This window comes from Anguilla anguilla, chromosome 18 (genome assembly GCF_013347855.1).
Source record: "Anguilla anguilla isolate fAngAng1 chromosome 18, fAngAng1.pri, whole genome shotgun sequence".
In the NCBI taxonomy this organism is placed as follows: domain Eukaryota; kingdom Metazoa; phylum Chordata; class Actinopteri; order Anguilliformes; family Anguillidae; genus Anguilla; species Anguilla anguilla.
The window spans coordinates 27,671,321-27,696,004 of NC_049218.1; the positions used below are offsets into that span (position 1 = coordinate 27,671,321).

At 53.5% G+C, this 24,684-nt stretch overlaps 2 non-coding genes and 4 pseudogenes across 2 annotated transcripts; 1 reads left to right on the plus strand and 5 right to left on the minus strand.

The window, feature by feature from the left end:
- Window positions 1-7,191: 7,191 nt before the first annotated feature.
- LOC118218613 lies at window positions 7,192-7,308 on the minus strand. The gene has a single exon (XR_004763493.1). It is a non-coding gene; the product is annotated as a U5 spliceosomal RNA (small nuclear RNA).
- Window positions 7,309-7,687: 379 nt separating this feature from the next.
- Window positions 7,688-7,853, minus strand: LOC118218537 (annotated as a pseudogene).
- Window positions 7,854-7,871: 18 nt separating this feature from the next.
- LOC118218558 lies at window positions 7,872-7,995 on the minus strand (annotated as a pseudogene).
- Window positions 7,996-12,358: 4,363 nt separating this feature from the next.
- LOC118218557 lies at window positions 12,359-12,465 on the minus strand (annotated as a pseudogene).
- Window positions 12,466-19,440: 6,975 nt separating this feature from the next.
- LOC118218546 lies at window positions 19,441-19,638 on the plus strand. The gene has a single exon (XR_004763440.1). It is a non-coding gene; the product is annotated as a U2 spliceosomal RNA (small nuclear RNA).
- A 3,579-nt stretch (window positions 19,639-23,217) lies between these two features.
- Window positions 23,218-23,398, minus strand: LOC118218535 (annotated as a pseudogene).
- Window positions 23,399-24,684: the final 1,286 nt, after the last annotated feature.

Here is a 24,684-nt window from a genome sequence, read left to right on the forward strand (position 1 = left end):
GTCCGATAAAAATTGTTGAACGCTGCCTTAAAACCCTCTGCCTTCAAGCATCTAATGTTGAAGTGCCAAAAACCAGGGCCCCACTCTGGACCATTTCCCCTCAGGGAGACCTCTAGTGCGTCATGGTCTGAACACCAGACAGGTATTAACGCGCAACCCAGGACCTTCTGCTCCTTCCCTACAAAAAGGTAATCTAAACGTCTGGCTACTCCACGCGAGTTCCTCCATGTGTATCCCGCCCCTCCTGGATGCGCCGCCCGATACCCATCCACCAAGGAGTACTTGCTGAGCAGCCTAGCCAGCGCCTTAGCAGAGAAGTCCCCCTCCCCCGAGTTTCTCCCTGCGTCAATGCCTGCACCTAACCTATCTAATGACACATTAAAATCTCCTCCGAGAATCACCGCCCTGGATGTTGTCAGACACCCCTCTAGATCTGCGAGCACCTCAAGCCTACTCCCCCCTTGTGCCGGTGCGTATACATTTATTACTCTAAACTTCTCTGCCCCATACCTAAAATCAACAAAAACCACCCTCCCAGCCACTACCACCCCCACCTCTTCCATCACGAAGAAGTGGCCCCTAAATAAAACCCCCACACTATCTGCGTGGACATTCCCCACAGACTAACGCGATGGTCCGCACCCCCATTCCCGAGAAAACCCGACCACATCTCCCTCATCCTTCAAGTGTACCTCCTGTAGGAGGAAGATGTCCCCCCGCATTGCCCGCAAGGATGCGAACACCGCCGCCCTCTTGGTCGGGTCCCTCATCCCCCGCACATTCACTGTGACGAGTGTTAAATTCATTGTGTCAAAGATTAAAATACAGCGCACACACATCACCCCTATGCCTTTCCATCCTCCCCCACCTCCTCAGACATCCCCATTGCCTCCACCAACCCCTCCACATCCCATCCTTCCAGAAGGGCTGAGGGGGACCTCACCTCCATATCTATCTCCCCCTCCCTGCCTTCTCCCACAACAGACCCTTCCAGCACCACATTTGGACAGTTCCACCTGCAGCAGTACCTTTAATCCCTTTGGGGGGGTCCGGTCTCCCGTCAGAGACCTCTTCCTTGTTGGAACCTCCGTCCAGCCTGCCACCGATCCTTCCCCCAGAAAGGGGCTGTCTCCCCACAATGCTGGTGTTTGCAGGTCTGCCGAGGTCAGCAGCGCCACTCCCTCCCTCGTCGGGATCGAGTCCCCCTCCTGCACAAACTCCCCTCCAGGGGAAAAGAGAGCTGGGGAAGACACCTCCCCCACAACTGTCCGCCGCTTTAGACAAGCCCCCAAACCAGTGGCTACGGGTGCTCCGGGCCCAAACAACCATCCCCAATCCCCTGCCAAAACCCCCCACACCGCTAGGCCCAGCCCCCGACGCCCCTCCGCCTCCAGCTGTAGGGACCACGCAGTCCTTTGTCTCGTGCTCAGGAACCATACAATCAGAACCTACCCAACAAAATCCCTTATACACATGTAACAAAGTCCCCTTAAACCCATTCAACTTAGTCCCCAATACCTACCTATACAAAACTAAAATAACCATACACTCTATACAACAAAACAAAATAACACCTACTCCAACCCCTCCCAAAACCCCTTCCACTTTTCCTTTGCGGCATTGAAACCCCATCTCTCCATGTCCACCCGGAACCTCCACCCCAACTCTCTTCTAACCCACCCACCTACTCCCTTCGCCTTCCCCTCCACATTGCATCTCACTGCCATGCAGCGTGCGTCCCACAAGGCCTTTTTGACCAGTGAGACTACCAACTGTGCCAAGAATACCTCCCTTCCCCTTTCCCCTTTCAGACCCTCCCCAAAGAGCACTCCCCACAGCGTCAGGCCCTGCAGAGGTGGGAAATACCGTTTAACTTCCCCCCACACCTCCTTCGCAAAACCGCAGCCCCATAGCGCATGGTCCACCGTTTCTACCCCAAAACAATTATTTCTGGGGCAGAATTGATTTTTCGAAATACCATGCCGATACAGTGTGTCCCGAACCGGCAGCCTGTTGAGCGCTACTAGCCAATTCAGGTCCCTCAGCCTATTCCCCAACGCTTTGGCCTGCACCCGATCCCACACCTCTTTAGACACCCCACTGACCAATCCTGGCTTCAACTTTGCCCTCAGCTCCGCGTACAATTTCCTGTGCGCGATAGCCAATGCCGGGTCCTGGCACTCCTTATACCTCCGTGACCACATATGCGCATGCCTATAATGCCTGGGCACAGTTTCTGCCTTAGGTACCGCATTCCGCCATGTGCCCACATTCCTCATGCTGGCAATAAACCAAAAAGAAACAAACAACTGAAATTTATGCACTGTAGGGCCCGTGAGCGCCACACACAAATTACAAAAAAACACGTCAAATTTCAATCCAAAACATGGCACATCACGCCCTCCCTCCCCAACAGGCTGGTACATACGTGCTCTCTGCACGTATTCATACGACCCCCACATAAACCAAAAAACCCTTGTCAATCCTTTGCGCAGCCGCGCTGGCAACGGAAAAACATAACTTATATAAATCAATGATGGCAGAATATCTGCCTTCAGTACTATAACTTTACCACTTAAGGAAAGTGGCCTCTGCTGCCACTGTCCCAGCTTACGCTTTGCGACCGCTATTCTCCTCTCCCAGTTGATAACACTACTGTCCCTGCTCTGGAAGTCCACCCCTAGTATCCTTATCGAGCCTTCACACACCTCCATTCCACCAATCCTTTCCCTCCTTCCTGCCCAGGACCCAAAACACTTCATCCTGCTCTTGTCTATATTTACTGCTGACCCTGATGCTCTGCCAAAATTCCTCACCTCCTCTAATGCTGCCTCTACGCTTCTGTCACTTGTAAGGAACAACGTCATGTCGCCCGCATACACTGCCGTCTTTACGACCTCTCCACCCCCCCCGGCAACCACAATCCCTCCACCCTTCTGTTAGCCCGGATTGCAGCAGCCAAAGGCTCCAAATATAATACATAGAGGAGGGGGGACAGGGGACATCCCTGCCGCACCCCCCTCGTCTGTGACACTAAATCCTCAACGTGCCCATTCACTTTTATTCTGCTGCCAACCCCAGAATATAGAATGTTCAACCACCTTCTGAAGTTGACACCAAAACCCAAATGCTGTAAAACTTGAAATAAAAAATAGTGACTCACCCTATCAAAGGCCTTCTCCTGGTCCAGACTCACCAGAATCAGGGAAGGCCTCTATCCTCCACCCAACTCAGCGTATCCCTAATCAGTTGTAAGTTAAACAAAACTGACCTACCCTCAACCCCACACGTCTTGTCACTATGTACTACGTGCGGCATGGCCTTGCCCAGCCTTGCCGCAAGTACTCTGGCAATTAACTTGTAATCAACCCCTAACAAAGTCAAGGGTCACCAGTTCCCCAGTAGCTCTGGGTCCCCCTTCTTAAATAAAAGCAAGACCACTCCCTCTCTCATGGAGGGACTTAACACCCCCGAGACAAAAATGTGGTTCACCACCTTCAGTAAATCTTTTCCTAAAACCTCCCAGAATTCCAAATAAAACCCCCATTGGGATCCCATCCCTCCCTGGAACCTTCCCTCTTTTCATCCCTTTGAGTGCTTCTTCTAATGCCTCCATTGTGAAAGGGAGCTCCAGCGCCTCCCTTACCTCCTCTGGCACCCTTGCCTCCAGGAACCCTAAATAATGTTCCACCCTCTGCCTGTCCACTTCCTGCTCTCCAAACATTTGCCTATAAAAGGCCGTAGCCACGCCGAGCATGCCCTTCACCCCCTTATGCACCTTCCCATCCTGTCCCCTCAGTTCATGAATCACTGCCCTCTCACCTGCAGCTTTCACAGACTGAAAGAACACACTACACTTTTCGTCCTTCTCAAAAACCTCCTTTTGTGCTTTAAATCTAAACACCCCTGCCCTTTCCTCGCACCACCTCCTCTGCCACTGTTTTAATTTGTCCACCTCCTCAGTGTCCAACTCCCCTCCCTTATTCCACTCCTCATACAGACATTGCAGTCTCCTCCTTACTGCACGAAACTCCCCTAATTTCCTATTATTTTTCCACTTCACATATTTTCGTGCAAATATTCCCACTCGTGCTTTAACTCCCACCACTCTGCCCAAGAACTGAAAAAAGACCTCAAATTAACCCACCCCTTATAAACTTCAACAAATTGTGCTCTAAATTCCCCCTCTCTAATCAAATCAACGTTCAGCTTCCAATACCCCCTACCAAAAGTCATGACTGAAACAATAACACCCACCGACAAAAGTAAATGATCCGAAAACCAAACTGGTGCGACCCCTGCGTGCCTGATTCCCTGTCCCTTTGGTACAAAAATATAATCAATCCGGCTCTGGCTCCCCCTAGTGTTCCCCCATGTGAAACCTGCATCATTTTTCTTGACCACCCGATAAGAATCCACCAAACTAAAACCATTGATCACCGCCACCAGACCCTTTAAACTCATATCCCTCCCTTTGTCCAAACACACATTAAAGTCCCCTCCCAAAACCAAAAACCTTGTTGAACACAAAACCACCAAACTCAAAAATAACTCTCTCCTGCCCACCTGGTCTGCAGGAGCATACACATTCACTACCCTAAAACTAAATCCCCTCCAAACAAAATCAACTAATAACACCCTCCCCTGCACAACAGAAAAACAATTTACTATTTTAAAGTCCCTCCTCCCAAACAAAATCCCCACACCAGTTGAGTGCACTCCCCCAATCCCCCACCTAGATTCCCCTCTCGCCCACTCCTTAGAAAACCTCCTAACATCATCCCCATCCCTCAAGTGCACCTCTTGTAGCAAACACACATCGAAGTTCAAACAGGAAACAGCCTCAAGTACCCAGGCCCAAACACAGGTGCATCAGACACCACGCTGAATATCACCCCATCATGATCTGAAAAGAACACAGGTATGACTTTCCCAGTCCGCACACACTGGATAAAACAAATTGTGCACTTTACAGAGGCTATAAAATCAAAAACTGAAACCCTTTTGGCATAGTCTCTCAGGCCCTGCACATTTAAAGTCATTACTGACAGTTCCATGAAAAAAAATAAAATAAAATACTAACCACAATACTTTCTTATTGTCCATCCATGTCCCCCTCACCCTCTCCACCCCTTTGGCCTGAGGGCATTCCCATGGCCTTTGCCAGGCCTTCTACATACCACCCCTCAATAAGCCCGGATGGTGACCCGGCCTCCATCTCCAAGTCGCCCAACACCGCATACCTGTTGGCCAGCATGACCTGGCATGCAGCCTCCTGTGGCCCGCCCTTCTCTCCTGACCTGTTCCTCTTCCTTCCTGCCGCTCTGGCCCAGTCCGCCATTTCTTCCCCTTCGCTGTACGGGCTGTCCCCCCACAGCGCGGGGGTCTCCAGGTCTGCTGTGGTCAGCAGTCCCACTGCCTCTGCAGTGGCAGAAAGGCCCTCCACCAGGGTGCCTGCTTGCTCTTGTGAGAACAGGTCAGGTGACCCGCTCTCCACACCGTCCCCTCCGCTGACAGCCTTCTGCGCTTCTCCCTGCTCCCTCTTCTCCGAGGTTATTTTTGTGGAAGCCCCCCTTAGCAAGGGCTTCGCACCCACAGCTCCAAAGACCTTGTAGAATCCCCCAGACCCGCCAGTCACCACTGCAACCAGCCCTGCTCCGGTGACCTCCCCCGGGGCCTCCACTGGATCCATCACATGCATCCTCCCCAGCTCTGGGCCCAACCTCTCCACCGGCGCCTCCACTAGGACCACCTCTGGAGCAGGCGTTTGGACCAGGCCTGTCGCCTCCTCTGCAGCTGCTTCCCGCACCTCAGGTACCGCTACCTTCCCCACCTCTACCGAGCCAGTAGCCATCGTCACAGCTAAGGCTGCTGCCTGCGCAGGGACCACCTCCGTCTCCAGCGCTGAAGCACCCGGACCAGTCACCTCCACTGACGGTACCACCTCCATTGCACCAGGGGGCGCAGCTGGCCTGCCAGTACTTCCAGTCCCGCCTGAGGCCGAAGACCCCGCCCTAAGCATGGCGGCATAAGAGACTCTCCTTTCTGGGAAGTTCCTGTACATGTGCTCCCCACTTCCACACAAGTTGCAGGCCTTTGGGGCCGTGCAGTCCTTCGCCTCATGGTCCTCCGCCAAACAGTGCCTACACTTCTTTTCAATGCAGTCCTGCTTCACATGTCCAAACCCCCCGCACTTCCTGCAGTACACCGGCTGTCCGGGGTACCATAAGTAGCCTCGGTTTGGCCCAATTGCAAACGACCCCGGCGGGTGGGTTAAACCTCCCACCCCCTTAGTGTCAGGTTTAAGGCGCACATTGTACTGTCTTTTCCCATTCCAGAACCCGTATTTGTCTCTTACCTTGTGGCCCTCTCTGATGTCGCTGCAGTACCTTGCCAGGAATCCCAAAATGTCCTCCTCCTTTACAAAAGGGTTGTAGAGGTGAATGGTCAATGGACGTGTAGCGGCTTGGTGTATAGCAGATGCACCGCGATCCCCTCCAAAATGGCTTCCTCCTTTTTCTCCATGTAGGCCCGGTGAAACTTGAAGCATGCAACTTCCGAAAAAAAAGTGAGGTCAAAGAAACCTCTATTTGAAAAATCTTGCAGACAATACACACTCTCCGGGTCAATGGAAAAGACTCCTTGTAACAACTCTTTGACGCAAAAATCAATGTTGAAATCTTTTCTTCTTTGGGCATTACTCGCCATCTCCAAACGCACAGTATTCTGAAGCCGCATCCTGTGGACCGGCACTCCTCTGTCTTCCGTCGTCATCGCTGTAAATCCTCTTGATCTTAGCCAAAAGGCCGAGAAGCAATGGCCTGAAAATTGGCCACAGCTGGCCGCCGCCACCCAGGGGGCCGGGAATCCGATCGTGGGGTCCGGCCGGACCTAGTCCCCGCTCGCCATTGGTCCGGGGCCCCCTCAACGCTTCCCCCGGGACCTCTGGCCGTCACCTCAGCCCCACCCACCCACCCACAAAGCCCCACGTCCCCTGCCACGGTAGCTACATACATGCTAAAGGCTCTTATCGCTGTTTAATTGCACAAGCACTCGCAGAACAGCTATGTAATTACCTAGCTAAGCAAGCAAGGAGGCAGTCCATACTCTATAACACATGTACCTGACAAGTCACAAACCAGGGACACGTGGCAACAAGTCATCAACAAGCTCTCTTAAGAACAGAAAAGTCGCCCCGTCCGGCGGATGGAGCATCCAAAAATAGCACAAACTCAGGAGTGTTCCTCTCCATGGAAATCTTTAGTAAAAGGCGAAAGATTTGTGCGTGATGAAGAGAAACCCGAGCACACGTGGCCTCTCGCCGTCACCAGCCGCCGCAGGCCCTCCCGGCCCGGAGCCGCAGGCGCCCCCCTGCGTTTTCTGCGGAAGAGGGAGAGGAGACGCAATAACCGCCCGACTGGCAGAGGGCGCAAGCGAGCCACGGACCGCTGCAAACCGGCTTGCTAGCTGACTTACTTAACTAACTTCACTTACCCAGCTAGCTGACGAAGAATGATAGAAAGATAAAAAGAACGAAAGAAAGACACACGATAAAACTATTTTTTATTTTAAAAAAAAATAATAAACCCCCACAAGGACTCAGTTGCTTGTCTACTCCATGAAGAAAAAGAAGAAGAAAAAGAAGCAGAAGCAGCAGCAGCATTCACCTTTCCTTTGCACCCAAAAATAGAGGCGCACCGTTCCCGGACGTACTGCAATACCGGGTCGATGCGTGGAGCGGACGGAGCAAGCTCCTTCTCCGACTCCCAGTCTCAAAAATCAGTTTAATATGTAGTCCCCAGATAGGGGACGTATCAGATATTAAACTGATAAGAACATTTTTTTTTAAATTTTTTTTTTTTTTTTAATAACACTCAGACCGTATCGCCTTCCTCTGACTTTACAGCACGATCAGCAATGCTGAGACCACCAGACTTCCATCTGTCCCTCAGCCCACTTCACGAGCAGAAGGAGGTACCGTGCCTCCTCATTGTGCAACAAATCCAACCCAAACATTATATACATTTCTATTTACAGGCACGTTCTTCTGCATGTCACCACTAGACCTGCATCACAATTTTCCCCTCTCCACCCCAACCCTACAGTCCCGATGTCCCACAGTCTCTTTTACCCCACGAGCCAAACACATCACAATAAAATCTTCCATTTCTCTAGCGCAGCATGGAAGCCCCATCTCAATACATCCCACTGGAACCTCTTCTCCACGTCTGCCCCAACCATCTCAAACACCCCCCTCACTGTCCTTCCCGGTTTTACTTCCCCCCTCTCCCCTCTTGCCACCCACAACTTAAATTTTACCAGACTCATCAGTAGAAGAGCCAGGAACCTTCCCCTTCCCCTCTTCTTCTCCAAACCATACCCCCATAACACCCCTTCCTCCCCAAGCCCTCCAGTACCCCATATCTACCCCTCACCAATTTTCATAGCCCTTGGGCAAAGCCACACTCCCAAAACACATGCTGCACTGTTTCCTCCCCTTTGCAGCCCACCCTTGCACAAAACCTATTTCTTGTTAATTTGTGCCGGTACAGCACCTCTCTGACCGGCAACCTCCCATACGCCACCAACCAGTTTAGGTATTTTAACCGATTATCCAGCCCCTTTGCCTGAACTTTTGCCCATACTCCCCTTCCCACCCCCACCCCCAGACCTCCCTCTGGCCTCAGTTTCTCTACCAGCTCCCTGTAGAGGCTCCGATGGTCCCCCACCAGCCCCCTATCTTCACACTCTTTGTTTCTTTTTGCCCACCGCACCACCCACAAGAGATGTGCGGGGGCCCTCTCCGCCCTTGGGACCTTGTTGTCCCACGCTACCAAAGTCCTAAAACACCCCGAAACCCAAAAATAAACAAACAATTTAAATTTGTGCGTCCTCGGACCTGTCAGTGCCACCACCAAATTGCTGAAAAATAAAACATCAAACTTCAACGGGAGAAATGGCACGTCCCTCCCCCCTCCTCCACCTTCTGATACATTACCACCCTCGGTATGTACTCATATCCCCCCCAAATGAACCGAAAAACTGCTCTGACGAGGGCCCGCCGCAAGCGCAGAGGCATGACGTACACCCTCGCCAGATACACCAGCGAGGGCAGCACATGTGCCAGAATCTTCCCGCTGACAGACAGGCGCCTCTTCGTCCACAGCCCCAACTTCCTATACCCCCCAGCCAAACGGCTCTCCCAGTTCCTCCTCGCGTCCTCTATTGGATGTCCCCCAAACTCTACCCCTAACACACTGAGCGGTCCATCACACACCTTCTTCCCCCCCACACCCTCCTTCCTATCCTGAAAAACCCCAAAATACTTCACCTGTGACTTGTCGATATTCAGCAACGCCCCCGATCCTTTTGCAAAATCCTCCACAATGTGGAGAGCCTCCCTAACCCCACCCTCAGCATCTATGAACAAAGTCATGTCATCTGCATATTGGGTGACTTGCACCTCTGCCCCTCCCCCACCCAGGATGGGAACCCCCCTGATCCCCCCACACCTCCTTATCGCTTCCGCCAGAGGCTCAATATAAAGCACGTACAGAAGTGGGGAAAGCGGGCACCCCTGCCTTACCCCTCCCCTCTGCCTCACTACCTCCCCCAAATGCCCATTAACCACCACCCTGCTCCCTACCCCTGTGTATGTTATCCTTAACCATCTACTAAACCCTGTTAAGGATACACCCTCCCATCTACGTCCCTCAACCCCTCCATCACCCTCTTCACCCTGGCTGCCCTCACCTTTTGGAAAAAATAGGCGGAGCACTTCTCCTCCTTCTCCCTTTGCTCCCCCTGACACTTGAACGCCAAGGTTCGCGCTTCCTCCTCAAAGAAGGCCCTCATCTTGGCCTTCAACCCCGCCCTTTTCTCGTAAAGCAAACTCTCCTCCCCTGTTCCATGCTATATACATCTTTTCTAGCTCCCTCTGTAACCTCCAAAAGTGCCACCTCTCCCTCCGCCTCCTAGCCCTGCAGTAGCCCTGTGCTACTCTCCTTGTTCTCCTCTTCACTTCCTCCCACCATTCTACTACTGTAGGGAAGAAAGGCTTTAGTTTCAGCCACCCCAAAAATTAAAAACCCTCCTAAAACCTTCCTCCTCCAGAATACTAGTATTTAGCTTCCACCACCCCCTCCCAAACACTGTCCCGTCCCACTCCAACTCCACTACCACCCCACTATGGTCCGAAAAAAAGAGTGGCACCCGCTTCCCCCCCGGAACAAAAACAAAATCTATCCGGCTTTTCGCCCCCCTGCTGTTTCCCCAAGTCAACCCCGGGTCCCCTGGGCAACACAGCCGAAATGCGTCCGTCAAAGAAAATTGGCTTATTAAATTTCTTAGATAACGTAAAATCTGGCGCTTCAAAAGAAATATTAAAATCCCCCCCTAGCACTAAAACTCTATTTGTCACGCATATAGTCTCCAACTCCAAAAAAAACTCCTTCCTCCTAGTTGGCCCTGTGGGAGCGCACACGTTTACACTCCTCAGTTTCACCCCCCCCCCCCCCACTCCCCATCCACAACCAAAACCCTGCCCTGCACAAAAGAAAAACTATCCGAAACAACAAAATCCCTCGTTCCCAACAAAATTCCTACTCCCGTAGAATGGGCCCCTCCTACGCTCCAAAACGAACGCCCTTTCCCCCACTCCCCCGTAGACAAAACACAGTCCTCCTGGGATCTCAGGTGAACCTCCTGCAGGAAACATAAAGAAAACCGCTGCATTACCAGAAATCGAAACCCCCCCCTTTTCACACTATTCCCCAACCCCCGCACATTGCAGGTCAATATACGTAATGGCTCCATTTTTTTTTTTCCCCATGAAGCTCGATACCAAAACCACAAAGCGCCAACCCCACAGACCACGCTTCACGGTACCCCCCGCCCATCCTCATCCAAAAACAAATAGGGCAAATCATTCGCCGACCCTGGTGACAACGGCCCCGCGTTGTATGCAGTGATGGAGATGGGAGAGGGTGGGTCCCACTCCAAACTCTCCCCACTGGTAAGCTCCATGGAGCCCTCCGACTCAGATGCAAAGTCCGTGGCTATCACCCCGAGCCTCACTCTCCGTTTCGTCATCCTTCCTTCCCCGCTTTCCCCTATCACTGCATCTAGCGGGTGTCTCTCCTCCACTGCCTCCGCCCAGTCCGTGCGCAGGCCCCACTTGATTCCCTCTTCGGGTATCTTCTCCTCGTTTCCCGAGGTCCCCTCCCTGGCTCTGGTCATCTTGGACCCTGCTTCTTCTACCCCTCCAGTAGGGGCCGCCCTTGTCACCACCATCCCCTCTCCGCCCGCACCTTCCGCATCTTGCGTGTGTGGGACCACCCCTGACGAAGCGAGAGAACTCCGCTCCGTCTCTTTCTCCACCCCAGGGGTTGAGAGTGACTCCTCCGCCTTCCCTGAGGCCATCTTCTCCACTGGAGTCGCGCAGGTTCCCCTTGCATTCTGTGCTCCCTCTGCCGCCTGCTCTTCCTCCTCTGCTGCAGGGGGCATTGCAGCCGAAGGAGAAACCTCTTCCCGGCCTGGCTCCATGCCTGACTTTCCAGGCGCTTGCCGCTTCTCCCCCTCCTCCCCACCAGAGGGCGCCTCTTCTCCCCTCGCCGCCTCGGCGTAGGTCCGCCTCCGGGCCGGGCAATTCCAGACCACGTGTTCCTCGCTCCCGCACAGGTGGCACTTCCTTCCTTTTGGGCAGTCCCTCGCCACATGGCCCTCTTCCTCGCATGAGGAGCAAACAAAGGGCTCTGCACAGTCTTTCGCCATGTGCCTGTATTTTAGGCATCGCCTACAATATGTGGGCAACCCCACGTAAGACAAAAAGCCTCGGTCGGAGCCGATGGTGAAAACAGCCTATCTATCTCAACCCTCAACCCTCCCTACTATCTCTTTGCAACCGTACCAAATACTGCCGCTTCCCCGACCACACGCCAAAGCTATTACGCAGCTTTACTTCTGGCTTTAACACAACACAGTACCTGCTTAAAAACAACTCCACGTCCCTCGCCGGTACAAAGGGGTTGTACATGAGCACATTAACAGATTTTACATCGTTAGAAAACAATGGTTCAACAGATATTCCCCGCAAAACTTCACAAGATCTCTTTTCTTTGAACTGCTCAAATACCTCCAAACACAAATTTTCAGAATCCAAAGTAACGTCAAAGAGTCCCCTTGCCTGAAAGTCCTGAACACAAACCATTCGGCTAGCAGGAACATAAATAGCTCACCAAAGATTTTTAAAATCACGTACCGCAAGTCCACCATCTCTCTCCTCTGCGCGCTTACCACCAGCCGAAGCGTGTTCTTCCTGCGCACTCCGCTGCTCCCAAATTCTGGCCCAGGATCCGCCATGGTCTCCTGTCTCCTTCTCCTCCGCGTCGATCGCTTTCTAAAGTGAAGTCTTCTCGATAAGAACAGATACTACACTTGATCTTAGCCAAAAGGTCGAGAAGCGATAGCCTGAAAATTGGCCACAGCTGGCCGCCGCCGCCTAGGGGGCTGGGAATCCGATCGTGGGGTCCGGCCGGACCCAGTCCCCGCTCGCCATTGGTCCGGGGCCCCCTCAACGCTTCCCCCGGGACCTCTGGCCGTCACCTCAGCTCCACCCACAAAGCCCCACGTCCCCTGCCACGGTAGCTACCTACATGCTAAAGGCTCTCAATTAATCGCTGTTTAATTGCACGAGCACTCGCAGAACAGCTATGTAATTGCCTAGCTAAGCAAGCAAGGAGACAGTCCATACTCTATAATACATGTACCTGACAGGTTGCTGGCGAGGTCCTCCCTGATGGCTGAGAGCGTCCTCTACGGTCCCCGAGAGGGACTTTTCTATTCTCAAGAGAGCTTGTTGATGACTTGTTGCCACGTGTCCCTGGTTTGTGTCAGGTACATGTGTTATAGAGTGTGGACTGTCTCCTTGCTTGCTTAGCTAGGCAATTACATAGCTGTTCCGCGAGTGCTCGTGCAATTAAACGGCGATAAGAGCCTTCAGCACGTAGGTAGCTACCGTGGCAGAGGACGTGGGGCTTTGTGGGTGGAGCTGAGGTGACGGCCAGAGGTCCCGGGGGAAGCGTCGAGGGGGCCCCGGACCAATGGCGAGCGGGGACTGGGTCCGGCCGGACCCCGCGATCGGATTCCCGGCCCCCTGGGTGGCGGCGGCCAGCTGTGGCCAATTTTCAGGCCATCGCTTCTCGGCCTTTTGGCTAAGATCAAGTTTGGAGAAGGCGATGACGACGCAGGAGGGTGGATTGCCGGCCTATCGGGTGCGGCTGAGGATTACAATACGGTTTGAAGCAGAGGAAGGATCAGAGAGACGTAAGGCCTTTAATTTGGAATTTTTTGTTACGAAAGTTTTGAAAGATTTGTTGCATGTGGACCCAGGCACTGTTTTTTGTTTACAAGACTTTGGGAATAGGGGATTCTACGACGTGACCTTGTATTCAGCAGTAAGCCGGGCATGCAGATTTTTCCTGTACAACATCCGCAGAATCCGCCCCTTTCTCAACACCTACTCAACCCAGCTCCTGGTCCAAGCAATGGTTCTATCCCGCCTGGACTACTGCAACTCTCTTCTGGCTGGACTACCGACATCTGCCACCAGACCCCTGCAACTCATTCAGAATGCTGCGGCTCGTCTGGTCTTCAACCTCCCCAGACACTCCCACGTAACTCCCCTGCTCACTACCCTCCACTGGCTGCCTGTTATAGCTCGCATCAAATTTAAAACATTGGTCCTAGCATACCAGGCAGTCAAGGGATCAGCCCCAGCATACCTCCACAAGATATTCAAACCCTACATGCCAGCCAGATCCCTCCGTTCTGCTACCTCAGGACGCCTAGCACCTCCCCCTCTTCGCACCTGCACTTCCAGAACACGTCTCCTGTCTGTTCTGGCCCCACGATGGTGGAATGACCTCCCTGTGGAGGTCAGAACAGCTGAGACACTGACCCATTTCAAACGATGACCGAAGACTCACCTCTTCAGGCTGCACCTCTCCCCATCCCTCCCTACCTCCCTGTAAATGACTGTAAGCTTAGGGTTGTAACTAGGCAGCTGTTTCGTAGGTGACTTAGGTGCATTAACTGTCTTAACTACTGCTTGTATTTTTTCCATAGACTGCGTTGTTGCCGTTCTCGTTATTTAGTGTTAATCAGTTTAACCTTCAGGGTCCAAGTTGAACTATGCGGTTGTTCCCTGCACTTGGACCGGTACTTCTCTCTAGGGGTTTCGTCATACTTGTTCCTGGTTATGGTTATACACTTTGTTGTACGTTGCTCTGGATAAGAGCGTCTGCCAAATGCCTGTAATGTAATGTAATGTATTCAGAGGCTGCCTGCTACAATTTACATGCTAATTACAAGGCAATTAAAAGTGCACCTGAGATGGAAGGGATAAGGGTGGAGTTGCCGTTCGCTAATTCACTAAGACCAGTAACAGTGCATATGTATAACCCGTTTGTGCCTGAAGAAGATGTGGTTTGTTTTTTGAGAAAATACTGCTCTGAGGTGCGGGACGGGACTAAAATTAAAGACAAATTTGGTTTTTGGAACGGCAAACGCCGCTTTATGGTGCGGTTCAAGCAGGATTCCCAGAGCGTGGGAGGTTTCTCTCACCCTCCTGGTTCCTTCGCCATTGGCCCCGGCAGGGGATATCTCGTTTACCCGGGACAGCCTCTGTACTGCCGCAGGTGTGGCTCATTTGGGCACATAAAGGAGGTGTGCTCAACAAGCAGGTGCAGGCACTGTTTGTCTCCTGAGCACAAGACAAAGGACTGCGTGGCGCCAAAGTCATGCAATCTTTGTGGAAGTGGGGAGCACCTTTTTAGAAACTGCCCGGAGAGGAAGACGTCATACGCCAAGATGTTGAAGGCAGGGCCTGCAGGATTGGGCAGAGCAGGAAGACCGACTAAGCCAGCAGCGGCCCCTAGTGCGGTGGAGGAGGCATCGACCGGGGCAGCAGCTGCCACAGATGCCCCAGCCCAGAGGAGGGAGGAGGAACCTGTGCGGGATGTAGCTCCAGCTGAGGACCTACAGCAGGTCACGGTGGAGGCGGCAGAGCGGGCGGCTGAGCGGGCGGGGAGTCCTGACAACCAGGCCGATGGAGTGGAGGCAGGGGCGACAGGTCAGGCGTCTGGAGGGACGGAGATGCGGGACACAGCGCTGGAGGGTGGCCCTGAGGCGGTTCCTGTTCTGGCCCTGTACCCTGGGTTGGAAGAGTGCCCAGCGGAGGCCCCTGCAGGGAGACCAGGTGCAGTCCCGGGCGACGGCATGAAGTCGGACCCTGTCGGGGCTGAGGACACGAGGCGGGAGGCAGGAGCAGAGGCCACTGTTGAGAGTCCAGGGTGGGTGGCTAGGGCAGGGTTTTTCCAGGTGTTCGGGCCTGTGACCACGCCACCCCAGGTGACAGATTCCACCTGGTCAGGAGACGTGGAGGCGGGGAAGGTGATGGAAGGAGATGACGGGACGACCGCAGGTGGAGAGGCGGGGGCGATGCAGGGAGGATATTTCAACATTTTTGCCCGGGAGGCAGCAGGGGGTAAGGAGGTGGGCCTGTCTCCTATGGCAGAGGAGGTCGGGCTGCTTACGACCTGGAAACACCTGCACTGTGGGGCGATAGCCCCTTCACAGATGACGAGGAGATGGAGTGGGTCCGACCGGCTGGGAGGAAGAGGAACAGGTCGGGGGCGAAGGAAGGTCCGCAGGCCCAAAAGGCAGCGTGCCAACTGGCGTTGGCAAACAGGTTTGCGATGCTGGGGGGGAGGGTGAGCAGTCAGGCTCAGACCTCGATATGGAGGTGGGCTTGACGTCGGGACTCATAGAGGGGTGGGATGTAGAGGGGTTAAAGAAGGCCATGGGGATGTCCCCAGAACAAAAAATGGGTGTGGAGGAGGGGGAAGAGAAGAACCCTGCTTGCCAGTGACACACCATTACTGATGGAGATCTCCGTCATGACTTTGAATGTGCGAGGACTGAGAGACTGTGTAAAGCGAAGGACTGTATATGATTTTATAGCCTCAGTCAGATGTGATATATGTTTTATACAGGAGGCACACTTGAGGGATGAGTGGGATATAAGAGTGTTCACGAGGGAGTGGGGGAGGAGGGGCGCGGTGTGGAGTGTGGGGGGTGTTCACTCCACGGGGGTGGGAATATTATTTGGGGACAGGCAGGTAAGGGTAGAGAGGGTATTTACTGTAGTGCAGGGGAAGGTAATGGGGGTTGATGCCACAGCGGGGAATACGAAGTTGAGGGTGGTGGGAGTGTATGGGCCACAAACCTCAGCAGAGAGAAAGGACACAGTGGAGAGAATGGTGCCTCATCTAGCCACTAACAGGCAACTAATTGTGGGGGGGGATTTTAACGTTGAATTGGGCAGAGCGGGAGATGCTAGTGCCAAGAGCCTCAGAAGTCTCCTGGCTAAACTGGACCTGGTGGACGGGGGGAAGGTTGTGTCACCCCGTCTAGAAGGACCCACGTAGCGTAACTCACGTGGGGTCGCTCGCAGGCTGGACTATGTGTTCTTTTCCAGGCCCCTGTGTGTGCTGGCAGGGAGGGTCATCCCCGCATTTTTCTCCGACCATGACGGGCTGCTCTTCCGGGTGAAATCCAACGCGCCCGTCTTTGGACCAGGCTACTGGAGGTTGAATGTGAGCGTGCTGCAGGAGGAGGAGTATAGGGGCAGCTTCGACACATTCTTCAGGGGGCTGGTAAGCCTGAAACTGCTGTATGGAGGGCTGACGGAGTGGTGGGAGGCAGCAAAGGTGAGAATACGTGTGTTCAGTGTGCGGTACTGCAGGAGGAGGGCGAGGGAGGCGGAGAAAGGCGTGAAGGACCTGCAGCGCCAGCTAGAGCGGGAACATGGAGTGGGCAACCAGGGGGGTGCCATAGACCAGGTGGGCTGCGACACGCTCAAGGGCAAGCTCAGGGAGATTTATGAAGGTAGGGCGCGCGCTTACATCAGGCGTTCAAGGCATGAGTTTGTAGAGGAAAACGAAAAGTGCTCTGCAAGCTTTTTTAGCTCTGCAAGAGCCAGAAAGGCAAGACAAGTTTTTACGGGAATTAGGGACAGGGCTGGGAAAATAGCAACGGAACCAGGGGAGATGACCAGGGTGGCAACTGAATTTTTTAAGGACGTGTTTAAGGAAAGACAGGTAAGTGAGGAGAAAGGAAGGAAGTTTGTAGAAATGTTAAAACAGAGGGTGCCGGCAGAGTTGGTGGAGGGCCTGGAGGCCCCACTCACTTTTGGTGAGCTAGAGGGGGGCACTTAGGAGGATGGGAAAGAGAAAGGCCCCAGGAATAGATGGGTTGCCAGCAGAATTTTACTGCACCTTTTGGCACATACTAGGACCAGTTGTCCTGGGAGTGTTACAAGATGTGCTGGTCACTGGTAGATTGGGGGAGACAATGGCCAAAGGGGTCATCTCCCTAATACATAAAAAGGGCGAGCAAAGTGAGCTGGCCAACTGGCGCCCGCTCACAATGCTCACCGTTGAGTACAAGCTGCTGGCGAAGGTGTTAGCGGACCGCATGCGGGTGGTACTCCCGCATGTGGTCAACGCCGACCAAACGTGTGGCGTGGCAGGGAGGTCTACTAGGTTGTCAGGGACGCCATAGCCTGGGCAACAGAGAGGGACTTGCCCCTGATGGTGGTGGCACTGGATCAGGCCAAGGCCTTTGATAGAGTAAGCTGGGGGTTTTTGTTCAAAGTGCTAGAGAGGCTGGGGTTCGGGGAAGTATTTATAGGGTGGCTGCGCACGCTGTATAGGGGAGTGGGGAGTGTGGTGGCGGTGAATGGGAATCTGGGTGATTTGTTTAAGTTAAGTTCGGGGGTGAGACAGGGGTGTCCACTTTCACCTTTGTTGTATATAGAGCCACTGGCAGCGGCCATTAGGGCGGACGTAGGGGTGAGGGGTTTTTTGGTTCCGGGCAGCGGGGTGCACGGGTGAAATTATTGCAATACGCAGATGACACGACACTTTTGCTAGAAAGAGATGAATGTTTAGTGAGAGCACTGGAGGTGTTTAGGCATTTTGGTGAAGGATCAGGGGCAGAGATTAACGTAAGGAAATCGGCAGTTAAATACTTTGGTAGATGGAGGGAGAGGAGAGACGTACCGGGGGGGCTAGCCTTATGTGAAGGGCCCCTGAAAATCCTGGGAGTAAAGTTTCAGGAAGTGGGCAGCGCCACTGTCAATTGGGCTGAGCGCGTTAAAAAAGTAAAGCAGAAGCTCGCACTGTGGAAGGGCAGGACGCTCACCTGCACTGGTAAGGTCCTGGTGGTGAAGGTAGACCTGATGCCAGCCCTCAACTACCTGGCATACATATACCCGCTGCCAGCTGCGATGAGAAGGCCCCTCACGCGGATGGTGTTCAATTTTGTATGGGGCGGTGCATACGAGTATGTCGCTAGAATGCGCATGGTAGCTGGCATTGGAGAAGGGGGAAGGGATGTGCCACACGTGCCATTAAAGCTAGACTGCATGTTCACATCGCACATACTGAGTCAGCTGGCAGGGCCAGTAGCACACGTGTCATGGCACTTTTTGAAGCTGTTCTTTTCCTACCAGGCAAGGCAGATAATGGCATGGTCTAACGTAGGGCCCAGGGTGGAGCAGCAGCCGTGGCACTTCAAACACGCAAAGACATGGCTGAGAGCCCACCCTGAGGCATTGTCATGGAGGGCAGAGCAGGGGGTGAAAGCGCTCTTTGAGGAGACCAGGAAGAGGGTGATAGAGGGTGCGGTGCCAGGGGTCGCCCCAAACGTGTGGGTCGAAATACAGCCAAAGGGCCTCGACAACGGTCTAAGGGACCTTAATTGGTTGTGCCTTCACAAAAGGCTACCGGTACGGGAGGTACTGTACCGGCATGGACTGACCAGGTCTCCGGCATGCCCGAGAGCTTCGTGCACGGAAGAGGAAACAATCAGGCACGTTTTTTGGGGGTGCCCGTTTGCTGGGGTAGTGTGAGCAAGAGCGGCGGGCACGATAGGCAAGGTGGAGCGAGGTTTTAACCTCACATGGGCCAGGATAGAGAGAGAGGTAGAGAGAGGGAGGGTGGTGGGAGACAGGAGGACCAGAAACCTGATTTGGCTGGTAGTCAGTTTATTTAAAAGAGAGTTGTGGGAGGCTCGGCAGGGGCTGGTGAAGGCTGGGAAGGACTGGGGGGTGGAAGGGGTGGTAAGAAGGGTGGAGGGAGACTTGAGGGAAAGAATCAGATGGGATGTAAAGAAATGGGGACAGCATGCTGCTAGAGAGCGGTGGAAGGGGGGTCTAGGCCTGCTCTGATCAACGGTAAAGGATTAGTAAAGTTAGAATTCTATGGTGAAGGCCAGTTTTCGTTTGGTTTTTGGTTTGTTTTGGTTTTTGGTTTGTTCTGGCTGCCAGTGCCGCAAAATAAAAGGCATGTATGCCCCGGGTGTTTGTGATGTGGAGACATGTCTTGTGTAAGCATGTAAATAAAAACATCTAAAAATAAAAAAAAATCTGTTATCAGTTTAATATCGGATACATCCCCTATCTGGGGACTACGTATTAAACGGATTTTTGAGACTGGGAGTCAGAGAAGGAGCTTGCTCCGTCCGCTCCACGCATCGACCCGGTATTGCAGTACGTCCGGGAATGGTGCGCCTCTATTTTTGGGTGCAAAGGAAGGGCGAATGCTGCTGCTTTTTTCTTCTTCTTTTTCATGGAGTAGACAAGCAACTGAGTCCTTGTGGGGGTTTTTTTTTTTTTTTAAATAAAAGAAATAGTTTTATCGTGTGTCTTTCTTTCTATCTTTCTTTCTTTCTATCATTCTTTGTCAGCTAGCTGGGTAAGTGAAGTTGGTTAAGTAAGTCAGCTAGCAAGCCGGTTTGCAGCGGTCCGTGGCTCGCTTGCACTCTCTGCCAGTCGGGTGGTTATTGCGTCTCCTCTCCCTCTTCCGCGGATAACGCGCGGTGGCGCCGGCCGGCGGACAACTCCGGGCCTGCGGCTCCGGGCCGGGAGGGCCTACGGCGGCTGGTGACGGCGAGAGGCCACGTGTGCTCGGGTTTCTCTTCATTGTTCACGAGTCTACTGCCCTCTACTGGCTATCTAGTTGAGGACAGTGGGCTCGTGGATTTTGGGTGTAATTTGTGCGGACGTGCCTCTCTCTTTCTCTCTCTCTCTCTCTCCTTCCACCTTCTTCTCTCTCGGAACGTCTGGTGTAGTGGCGCAGTACCAGTGGCTTTTACCACGGCTGTGTCCATTGCATCAGACAGCGTTGGGGCTAGGCAGGTACCAGTGGCTTGACCGCGGCCTGCTGAATCCCCAACGCCGAAGCCAGGACAGCGCCAGGAGGCCCCTCTGCCAGAAGACTCCCGCCATCCGGGGACCACACCACTGCTGCAGAACACTCATCGCCGGAGACCAGAGGGGAGTGCAGCGCTGCCCGGAGAGAAGGCCCATAGCGGCTCGCTCTCCGGGCCATTCCAGCTTGGCCGAGTCTTCGCTCTTGCTTCTTGGCTCCCCTCTCTTGCTCTCCAGGCCGCAGCAGGACAACCAGGTGGACCCGGAGGACGAGGCCGAGGAGCAGGCAGATAGGGGGACCAGAAGACCTCCCCCCAACGACAGCGGCGGCGCCCGGATCCAACCAGACCAACCACCAGGATCCAAGCTTGGCGCCAACTGCCGGAAGGGAGGTCCCACTGCACTTTGAGGAGCTGACTTTCGATCAGCTCCCTCATTGCTGGCGACATAGCTCAGGAGGTAAGACCGATTGTCTGGCAGTCGGAGGGTTGCCGGTTCAAACCCCGCCCTGGGCATGTCGAAGTGTCCTTGAGCAAGACACCTAACCCCTAACTGCTCTGGCGAATGAGAGGCATCAATTGTAAAGCACTTTGGATAAAAGCGCTATATAAATGCAGTCCATTTACCATTTACCATTGCTGCAAGTCTTGGTCCCCCTGGGACGGACCAGCAACCGCTTAGCGCTGTACCTGTGCTTCTTTCCTTCCACCTACTTAGGTCCGGCCTGAGAGAGAGGGAGGATGGCTACGGGAGTCCGACGCCACAACGCCGTCCGGATGATCTTCCAGAACAGCGGAGAAGGGGGCAGCGGTGCTAGTGGCCCCCCCAGGTGGCACAAGGGACGAAGGGCGCAGCCGTAGGGGGTGCCGCTGAGCCAGCAGCTACTGGGGGGGCAAGCAAGGCCGCTGACCCAAACATCAACAGGAGAGTGACAGGTTTGACCCGCCTAGAATTTAGCCGGGCAGTGCTCCAGCGAGCCATGGGCTTTGTGCCTGGCGACCTGAACTGCCTGGTAATGCATTTTTGAGATAAGTTTTAGGACCTCCCCCCAGAGGCTCCACATATAGCGCATACAGGAGGGGTGACAGTGGGCACCCCTGCCTGACCCCCCCCTCCTGCCTCAAAAAACCCCCCAAGTACTCGTTTATAATCACCCTGCTTCCCACACCGCTGTACATTAACCCTAACCACTTTAAAAAACCCCCACCAAACCCGCACCGAGCCAAAACACTAAACAAGAACCCGTGATTCACCCTATCAAAAGCTTTCTCCATATCCAGGCTAGCCACCACCAGAGACAAGCCCCGATCCCCCACCCAAAACAAAACATCCCGTACCAGCTGTAAATTAAAAATCGTTGACCTCCCCTCCACTCCGCACGTCTGGTCCTCCCTCACTAGGTGAGGCATGGCCAGACCCAGCCGTGCTGCCAAAGCTCTTGCCAGCAGCTTATAATCAACACACAGGAGGGTGATGGGACGCCAGTTGCGGAGATCCCCCGGATCTCCCTTTTTATGCAACCGGGTCACCACCCCCTCCTTCATTGACGGCGCTAGCTCCCCCTGCCGAAACACCTCCTGCACCACCTCTAGAAGGTCATCCTCCAGCACGTCCCAGATCTCAGAATAGAACTCCTTAGGGAGACCATCCAACCCTGGCACCTTGCCTTCCTTCATGCCCCCAAGCGCACCTCGGAGCTCCTCCTTACTAATGGGGAGTTCCAGGGCTGTCTGCACCCCCTCCGGCACCCCCTCTGCCACCATACCTAGGAAACGCGCGCTCGCCTCACCATCCACAGGCCATTCTTTAAAGAGTTCTGCATAAAAGTCAGAAGCTACGGCCACCATCTCCTCTGCCTTCGTCCGTACCCTCCCGTCCCTTCCCCTTACCCCGCTCACCAACTTTTTCACCTGTGCCACCCTCACCATCTGAAAGAAATATGATGAACATTTCTCATCCACCTCATGCTTTTGTGCCCTACACTTTAACACCCGTGTCCGCTCCTCAAACCACCCCTTCAGGTACGCCCACCGCTGTTCATCAAAAACCCCCCCTAGTTCCAATGTACATAGACCGCTTCCAACTGCCCCTGTAGCTGCCTATATCTCCTCACCTCCCTCCTCCTCTTCCCCCTGCAATATTCCCTTGCCAAATCCTTCACCCTTACCTTGAACCCCTCCCACCACTCTACAACTGTAGAAAAGAAGAGCTTCAGGCAGGCCCACCCTCTATACATGGCCCGGAAGCGTTCTTGAAATGCGCTTTCCTTCACGATCTGTACATTCAACCTCCAAAACCCCCTCCCAAACCTGGGCACATCCACATCCAACCCCACAACCACCCGACACTGATCAGAAAAAAATAAAGGTACAGTATCTACCGATTTCACCTTCTGTCCCCCCCTAATGAAAACCATATCCAACCTGCTCCGGGCTCCCCTTGAGTTTCCCCAGGTGAAGCCTGGCTCCACCGGGCACAACACCCTAAACGCATCCACCAACGCAAACCTTTTCACACAAAGATTTGTGTGTGATGAAGAGAAACCCGAGCACACGTGGCCTCTCGCCATCACCAGCCGCCGTAGGCCCTCCCGGCCCGGAGCCGCAGGCCCGGAGTTGTCCGCCGGCGCCCCCGCGTGTTATCCGCGGAAGAGGGAGAGGAGACGTAATAACCGCCCGACTGGGCGCAAGCGAGCCACGGACCGCTGCAAACCGGCTCGCTCGCTGACTTACTTAACCAACTTCACTTACCCAGCTAGCTGACGAAGAATGATAGAAAGAAAGAACGAAAGAAAGACACACGATAAAACAATTTCTTTCATTTAAAAAAAAAAAAAAAAAAACCCCACAAGGACTCAGTTGCTTGTCTATTCCATGAAGAAGAAGAAGAAGAAAAAGAAGCAGAAGCAGCAGCAGCAGCATTCGCCCTTCCTTTGCACCCAAAAATAGAGGCGCACCGTTCCCGGACGTACTGCAATACCGGGTCGATGCCTGGAGCGGACGGAGCAAGCTCCTTCTCTGATTCCCAGTCTCAAAAATCCGTTTAATATGTAGTCCCCAGATAGGGGACGTATCAGATATTAAACTGATAAGAGCAGATTTAAAAAAAAAAATTTTTTTATTGAAGCACTTCACATAATTACATACATTCCACATTGCATCGACATACTCATGATACATACACATAGCATCCATACCCCATCCACATTGCCCACTTACTACTTTCACCTTACATACATGTTGCGAATCCTACACATTCAAAACTACGCCTCTCATACTGTACACTATTATACCATACCAATTACCCAGTACACTCAAAACGTATCCTTACACCCCAAACCAAATTACATTCAACACTTGCATTAATGCAAGCATATTATGCACTTAACGGGCATATAACTGTCTACACATACAACAACACATGCAACAAGAAATCCTCACGTACACAACTAAGATGCTAATACCACCACTACACTCAAACGTAACAAAATGCACATCCACACAAATCAAATTTATATACTTAAGGAACATTCACTACCTAGAAGTGCTCTGCAACAAAAGCCCACAAAGCAACCCAAAAAAAAACCCAAGGGGGGGGATAAATAAATAAATAACCACGGCGACGTAACATTCGAGGTGGCTAGGATGCTACCTAACCTTAATTGTGCAACCAGTGCGAAACATTTAGAGTGGAAAAACCCTTTCCAAACCTCCCCAGTATCCCTTTACCCAATCCCACCCGCGCACCGCCCCGTCCACCCTTATCAGTTCTGCTACCCTCCCACAGAACCTGTGGAAGAGCTGGCTGGGACTTAACGCCGTTACCCTCGTCCCCACTACCGCCATCCTGTCCTCCCACAGGACCCACTTGGCATAGCCCATGACGTCCCACACCGCCCCCTGGGCCACAGCCCCCAAAACTCCCACTCCCTTCTTAAACAGGACCCCAGCCCTGCTCAAACTAAAAGTGGGCCCGATCCTCCTGAGGAGGCCCTGAACCAGCCCCCAATACTGGACCGAAAACCGGCACTCCTAGAAAGCATGTGGGACGGACTCCGAAACCCCACAGTCCCTCGGACAGAGTGGACTGGCACTGCACCCGTGCCTATGCAACACCTCCCGCACCGATAACCTGTTCAAAGCGCAGAGCCAGTGAAGTTCCCGCACCACCCCTTATCTCGCGGCGCACATATTCGTACCTGGCCTCCCAGAGGAAATGGAACATGGCCCTGGTCAAAGCCACCTTCGTCCTCGCTGGAACCGGGAACACGTAGGCCAAATGCAGGAGGAGCGGAAGCAGGACGGCCTTCACCACTACCACCCTCCCAGTCAGTGACAGCCGCCTACGTGCCCATATCCCCAGCCGCGATCTCACCAGGGCCAAGCGCGCTTCCCAGTTCCACTCTGCGCTCC